The sequence below is a fragment of the Bacillus rossius genome, unplaced genomic scaffold, assembly GCF_032445375.1.
Source record: "Bacillus rossius redtenbacheri isolate Brsri unplaced genomic scaffold, Brsri_v3 Brsri_v3_scf444, whole genome shotgun sequence".
Classification (NCBI taxonomy): domain Eukaryota; kingdom Metazoa; phylum Arthropoda; class Insecta; order Phasmatodea; family Bacillidae; genus Bacillus; species Bacillus rossius.
In genome coordinates this window covers 7,501-15,000 of record NW_026962639.1, presented here as the reverse complement: position 1 = coordinate 15,000, position 7,500 = coordinate 7,501, and positions in this window count along the sequence as shown.

The following is a 7,500-nucleotide window of genomic DNA, read 5'->3' as shown; positions in this document are numbered from 1 at the left end:
AGGTTAGGTTAGGTTAGGTTAGGTTAGGTTAGGTTAGTTTAGGTTAGGTTAGGTTAGGTTAGGTTAGGTTAGGTTAGGTTAGGTTAGGTTAGGTTAGGTTAGGTTAGGTTAGGTTAGGTTAGGTTAGGTTAGGTTAGGTTAGGTTAGGTTAGGTTAGGTTAGGTTAGGTTAGGTTAGGTTAGGTTAGGTTATGTTAGGTTAGGTTAGGTTAGGTTAGGTTAGGTTAGGTAAGGTCATTGTATTTAATTATTTAAAAAAATTTCCCCTCTCAGGCAATATTAGGTTAGGTTAGGTTAGGTTAGGTTAGGTTAGGTTAGGTTAGGTTAGGTCAGGTCATTGTATTTAATAATTTTTAAATTTTTTTTTACTTTTAGGCAAGGTTAGGTTAAGTTAGGTTAGGTTAGGTCATTGTATTTGATTATTTAAAAAAAATTCCCCTCTCAGGCAATATTAGGTTAGGTTAGGTTAGTTTAGGTTAGGTAAGGTCATTGTATTTAATTATTTAAAAAAATTTCCATTTCCCCTCTCAGGCAATATTAGGTTAGGTTAGGTTAGGTTAGGTTAGGTTAGGTTAGGTTAGGTTAGGTTAGGTCAAGTCATTGTATTTAATAATTTTTAATTTTTTTTACTCTCAGGCAAGGTTAGGTTAGGTTAGGTTAGGTTAGGTAAGTTAGTTGTTAGGTTAGGTTAGGTTAGGTTAGGTTAGGTTAGGTTAGGTTAGGTTAGGTTAGGTTAGGTTAGGTTAGGTTAGGTTAGGTTAGGTTAGGTTAGGTTAGGTTAGATTAGGTTAGGTTAGGTTAGGTTAGGTTAGGTAGGTTAGGTTAGGTTAGGTTAGGTTAGGTTAGGTTAGGTTAGGTTAGGTAGGTTAGGTTAGGTTAGGTTAGGTTAGGTTAGGTTAGGTTAGGTTAGGTTAGGTTAGGTTAGGTTAGGTTAGGTTAGGTTAGGTTAGGTTAGGTTAGTTAGGTTAGGTTAGGTTAGGTTAGGTTAGGTTAGGTTAGGTTAGGTTAGGTTAGGTTAGGTTAGGTTAGGTTAGGTTAGGTTAGGTTAGGTTAGGTTAGGTTAGGTTAGGTAGGTTAGGTTAGGTTAGGTTAGGTTAGGTTAGGTTAGGTTAGGTTAGGTTAGGTTAGGTTAGGTTAGGTTAGGTTAGGTTTAGGTTAGGTTAGGTTAGGTTAGGTTAGGTTAGGTTAGGTTAGGTTAGGTTAGGTTAGGTTAGGTTGGTTAGGTTAGGTTAGGTTAGGTTAGGTTAGGTTAGGTTAGGTTAGGTTAGGTTAGGTTAGGTTAGGTTAGGTTAGGTTAGGTTAGGTTGGTTAGGTTAGGTTAGGTTAGGTAGGTTAGGTTAGGTTAGGTTAGGTTAGGTTAAGGTTAGGTTAGGTTAGGTTAGGTTAGGTAGGTTAGGTTAGGTTAGGTTAGGTTAGGTTAGGTTAGGTTAGGTTAGGTTAGGTTAGGTTAGGTTAGGTTAGGTTAGGTTAGGTTAGGTAGGTTAGTTAGGTTAGGTTAGGTTAGGTTAGGTTAGGTTAGTTAGGTTATGTTAGTTAGGTTAGGTTAGGTTAGGTTAGGTTAGGTAAGGTCATTGTATTTAATTATTTAAAAAAATTTCCCCTCTCAGGCAATATTAGGTTAGGTTAGGTTAGGTTAGGTTAGGTGTTAGGTTAGGTTAGGTTAGGTCAGGTCATTGTATTTAATAATTTTTAAATTTTTTTTTACTTTTAGGCAAGGTTAGGTTAAGTTAGGTTAGGTTAGGTCATTGTATTTGATTATTTAAAAAAAATTCCCCTCTCAGGCAATATTAGGTTAGGTTAGGTTAGTTTAGGTTAGGTAAGGTCATTGTATTTAATTATTTAAAAAAATTTCCCCTCTCAGGCAATATTAGGTTAGGTTAGGTTAGGTTAGGTAGGATAGGTTAGGTTAGGGTAGGTTAGGTCAAGTCATTGTATTTAATAATTTTTAAATTTTTTTTACTCTCAGGCAAGGTTAGGTTAGGTTAGGTTAGGTTAGGTAAGGTTAGGTTAGGTTAGGTTAGGTTAGGTTAGGTTAGGTTAGGTTAGGTTAGGTTAGGTTAGGTTAGGTTAGGTAGGTTAGGTTTAGGTTAGGTTAGGTTAGTAGGTTAGGTTAGTTAGGTTAGGTTAGGTTAGGTTAGGTAGGTTAGGTTAGGTTAGGTTTAGTTAGGTTAGGTTAGGTTAGGTTAGGTTAGGTTAGGTAGAGGTTAGGTTAGGTTAGGTTAGGTTAGGTTAGGTTAGGTTAGGTTAGGTTAGGGTAGGTTAGGTTAGGTTAGTTTAGGTTAGGTTAGTTAGTTAGGTTAGGTTAGGTTAGGTTAGGGTTAGGTTAGGTTTAGGTTTGGGTTAGGTTGGTTAGGTTAGGTTAGGTTATGTTAGGTTAGGTCATTGTATTTAATTTTTAAAAATTTTCCTCTCTCAGGCAAGGTTAGGTTAGGTTAGGTTACATTTGGTCATTGTATTTAATTATTTTCAAATTTTTCCTCTCTCAGGCAAGGTTAGGTTAGGTTAGGTTATGTAAGGTTAGGTCATTGTATTTAATTTTTTTAAATTTTTCCTCTCTTAGGCAAGGTTAGGTCAGGTTAGGTTAGGTTATGTTAGGTTAGGTTAGGTTAGGTTAGGTTAGGTAGGTTAGGTTAGGTTAGTTAGGTAGGTTAGGTTAGGTTTAGGTTAGGTTGGTAGGTTAGTTAGGTTAGGTTAGGTAGGTTATGTTAGGTAAGGTCATTGTATTTAATTATTTAAAAAATTTCCCTCTCAGGCAATATTAGGTTAGGTTAGGTGTAGGTTAGGTTAGGTTAGGTTAGGTTAGGTTAGGTCAGGTCATTGTATTTAATAATTTTAAATTTTTTTTACTTTTAGGCAAGGTTAGGTTAAAGTTAGGTTAGTTAGGTCATTGTATTTGATTATTTAAAAAAATTCCCCTCTCAGGCAATATTAGGGTTAGGTTAGGTGTAGGTTAGGTTAGGTTAGGTAGGTTAGGTTAGGTTAGGTTAGGTTAGGTTAGGTTAGGTAGGTTAGGTTAGGTTAGGTTAGGTTAGGTTAGGTTAGGTAGGGTAGGTTAGGTTAGGTAAGGTTAGGTTAGGTTAGGTTAGGTTAGGTAGGTTAGGTTAGGTTAGGTTTAGGTTAGGTTAGGTTTAGGTTAGGTTAGGTTAGGTTAGGTTAGGTTAGGTTAGGTTAGGTTAGGTAAGTTAGGTTAGGTTAGTAGGTTAGGTTAGGTTAGGTTAGTTAGGTTAGTTAGGTTAGGTTTTAGGTTAGGTTAGGTTAGGTTAGGTTAGGTTAGGTAGGTTAGGTTAGGTTAGGTTAGGTTAGGTAGGTTAGGTTAGGTTAGGTTAGTTAGTTAGGTTAGGTTAGGTTAGGTTAGGTTAGGTTAGGTTAGGTTAGGTTAGGTTAGGTTAGGTTAGGTTAGGTTGGTTAGGTTAGGTAGGTAGGTGAAGGTCATTGTATTTAATTATTTAAAAAAATTTCCCCTCTCAGGCAATATTAGGTTAGGTTAGGTTAGGTTAGGTTAGGTTAGGTTAGGTTAGGTTAGGTCAGGTCATTGTATTTAATAATTTTTAAATTTTTTTTTACTTTTAGGCAAGGTTAGGTTAAGTTAGGTTAGGTTAGGTCATTGTATTTGATTATTTAAAAAAAATTCCCCTCGATTATTTAAAAAAAATTCCCCTCTCAGGCAATATTAGGTTAGGTTAGGTTAGTTTAGGTTAGGTAAGGTCATTGTATTTAATTATTTAAAAAAATTTCCCCTCTCAGGCAATATTAGGTTAGGTTAGGTTAGGTTAGGTTAGGTTAGGTTAGGTTAGGTTAGGTTAGGTCAAGTCATTGTATTTAATAATTTTTAAATTTTTTTTACTCTCAGGCAAGGTTAGGTTAGGTTAGGTTAGGTTAGGTAAGGTTAGGTTAGGTTAGGTTAGGTTAGGTTAGGTTAGGTTAGGTTAGGTTAGGTTAGGTTAGGTTAGGTTAGGTTAGGTTAGGTTAGGTTAGGTTAGGTTAGGTTAGGTTAGGTTAGGTTAGGTTAGGTTAGGTTAGGTTAGGTTAGGTTAGGTTAGGTTAGGTTAGGTTAGATTAGGTTAGGTTAGGTTAGGTTAGGTTAGGTTAGGTTAGGTTAGGTTAGGTTAGGTCAGGTCATTGTATTTAATAATTTTTAAATTTTTTTTACTCTCAGGCAAGGTTAGGTTAGGTTAGGTTAGGTTAGGTAAGGTTAGGTTAGGTTAGGTTAGGTTAGGTTAGGTTAGGTCAGGTCATTGTATTTAATAATTTTTAAATTTTTTTTACTCTCAGGCAAGGTTAGGTTAGGTTAGGTTAGGTTAGGTAAGGTTAGGTTAGGTTAGGTTAGGTTAGGTTAGGTTAGGTTAGGTTAGGTTAGGTTAGGTTAGGTTAGGTTAGGTTAGGTTAGGTTAGGTTAGGTTAGGTTAGGTTAGGTTAGGTTAGGTTAGGTTAGGTTAGGTTAGGTTAGGTTAGGTTAGGTTAGGTTAGGTTAGGTTAGGTTAGGTTAGGTTAGGTTATGTTAGGTTAGGTTAGGTTAGGTTAGGTTAGGTTAGGTAAGGTCATTGTATTTAATTATTTAAAAAAATTTCCCCTCTCAGGCAATATTAGGTTAGGTTAGGTTAGGTTAGGTTAGGTTAGGTTAGGTTAGGTTAGGTCAGGTCATTGTATTTAATAATTTTTAAATTTTTTTTTACTTTTAGGCAAGGTTAGGTTAAGTTAGGTTAGGTTAGGTCATTGTATTTGATTATTTAAAAAAAATTCCCCTCTCAGGCAATATTAGGTTAGGTTAGGTTAGGTTAGGTTAGGTTAGGTTAGGTTAGGTTAGGTTAGGTTAGGTTAGGTTAGGTTAGGTTAGGTTAGGTTAGGTTAGGTTAGGTTAGGTTAGGTTAGGTTAGGTTAGGTTAGGTTAGGTTAGGTTAGGTTAGGTTAGGTTAGGTTAGGTTAGGTTAAGTTAGGTTAGGTTAGGTTAGGTTAGGTTAGGTTAGGTTAGGTTAGGTTAGTTTAGGTTAGGTTAGGTTAGGTTAGGTTAGGTTAGGTTAGGTTAGGTTAGGTTAGGTTAGGTTAGGTTAGGTTAGGTTAGGTTAGGTTAGGTTAGGTTAGGTTAGGTTAGGTTAGGTTAGGTTAGGTTAGGTTAGGTTAGGTTAGGTTAGGTTATGTTAGGTTAGGTTAGGTTAGGTTAGGTTAGGTTAGGTAAGGTCATTGTATTTAATTATTTAAAAAAATTTCCCCTCTCAGGCAATATTAGGTTAGGTTAGGTTAGGTTAGGTTAGGTTAGGTTAGGTTAGGTTAGGTCAGGTCATTGTATTTAATAATTTTTAAATTTTTTTTTACTTTTAGGCAAGGTTAGGTTAAGTTAGGTTAGGTTAGGTCATTGTATTTGATTATTTAAAAAAAATTCCCCTCTCAGGCAATATTAGGTTAGGTTAGGTTAGTTTAGGTTAGGTAAGGTCATTGTATTTAATTATTTAAAAAAATTTCCCCTCTCAGGCAATATTAGGTTAGGTTAGGTTAGGTTAGGTTAGGTTAGGTTAGGTTAGGTTAGGTTAGGTCAAGTCATTGTATTTAATAATTTTTAAATTTTTTTTACTCTCAGGCAAGGTTAGGTTAGGTTAGGTTAGGTTAGGTAAGTTTAGGTTAGGTTAGGTTAGGTTAGGTTAGGTTAGGTTAGGTTAGGTTAGGTTAGGTTAGGTTAGGTTAGGTTAGGTTAGGTTAGGTTAGGTTAGGTTAGGTTAGGTTAGATTAGGTTAGGTTAGGTTAGGTTAGGTTAGGTTAGGTTAGGTTAGGTTAGGTTAGGTCAGGTCATTGTATTTAATAATTTTTAAATTTTTTTTACTCTCAGGCAAGGTTAGGTTAGGTTAGGTTAGGTTAGGTAAGGTTAGGTTAGGTTAGGTTAGGTTAGGTTAGGTTAGGTTAGGTTAGGTTAGGTTAGGTTAGGTTAGGTTAGGTTAGGTTAGGTTAGGTTAGGTTAGGTTAGGTTAGGTTAGGTTAGGTCAGGTCATTGTATTTAATAATTTTTAATTTTTTTTTTACTTTTAGGCAAGGTTAGGTTAAGTTAGGTTAGGTTAGGTCATTGTATTTGATTATTTAAAAAAAATTCCCCTCTCAGGCAATATTAGGTTAGGTTAGATTAGGTAAGTTTAGGTTAGGTAAGGTCATTGTATTTAATTATTTAAAAAAATTTCCCCTCTCAGGCAATATTAGGTTAGGTTAGGTTAGGTTAGGTTAGGTCATTGTATTTAATTATTTAAAAAAAATTCCCCTCTCAGGCAATATTAGGTTAGGTTAGGTTAGGTTAGGTTAGGTCATTGTATTTAATAATTTAAAAAAATTTCCCCTCTCAGGCAATATTAGGATTGGTTAGGTTAGGTTAGGTTAGGTTAGGTCAGGTCATTTTATTTAATAATTTTTAAATTTTTTTTTACTTTTAGGCAAGGTTAGGTTAAGATAGGTTAGGTAAGGTCATTGTATTTAATTATTTAAAAAAAATTCCCCTCTCAGGCAATATTAGGTTAGGTTAGGTTAGGTTAGGTTAGGTTAGGTTAGGTTAGGTTAGGTCAGGTCATTGTATTTAATAATTTTTAAATTTTTTTTACTCTCAGGCAAGGTTAGGTTAGGTTAGGTTAGGTTAGGTAAGGTTAGGTTAAGTTAGGTTAGGTTAGGTTAGGTTAGGTTAGGTTAGGTTAGGTTAGGTTAGGTTAGGTTAGGTTAGGTTAGGTTAGGTTAGGTTAGGTTAGGTTAGGTTAGGTTAGGTTAGGTTAGGTTAGGTTAGGTTAGGTTAGGTTAGGTTAGGTTAGGTTAGGTTAGGTTAGGTTAGGTTAGGTTATGTTAGGTTAGGTTAGGTTAGGTTAGGTTAGGTTAGGTAAGGTCATTGTATTTAATTATTTAAAAAAATTTCCCCTCTCAGGCAATATTAGGTTAGGTTAGGTTAGGTTAGGTTAGGTTAGGTTAGGTTAGGTTAGGTCAGGTCATTGTATTTAATAATTTTTAAATTTTTTTTTACTTTTAGGCAAGGTTAGGTTAAGTTAGGTTAGGTTAGGTCATTGTATTTGATTATTTAAAAAAAATTCCCCTCTCAGGCAATATTAGGTTAGGTTAGGTTAGGTTAGGTTAGGTTAGGTTAGGTTAGGTTAGGTTAGGTTAGGTTAGGTTAGGTTAGGTTAGGTTAGGTTAGGTTAGGTTAGGTTAGGTTAGGTTAGGTTAGGTTAGGTTAGGTTAGGTTAGGTTATGTTAGGTTAGGTTAGGTTAGGTTAGGTTAGGTTAGGTTAGGTTAGGTTATGTTAGGTTAGGTTAGGTTAGGTTAGGTTAGGTTAGGTAAGGTCATTGTATTTAATTATTTAAAAAAATTTCCCCTCTCAGGCAATATTAGGTTAGGTTAGGTTAGGTTAGGTTAGGTTAGGTTAGGTTAGGTTAGGTCAGGTCATTGTATTTAATAATTTTTAAATTTTTTTTTTACTTTTAGGCAAGGTTAGGTTAAGTTAGGTTAGGTTAGGTCATTGTATTTGATTATTTAAAAAAAATTCCC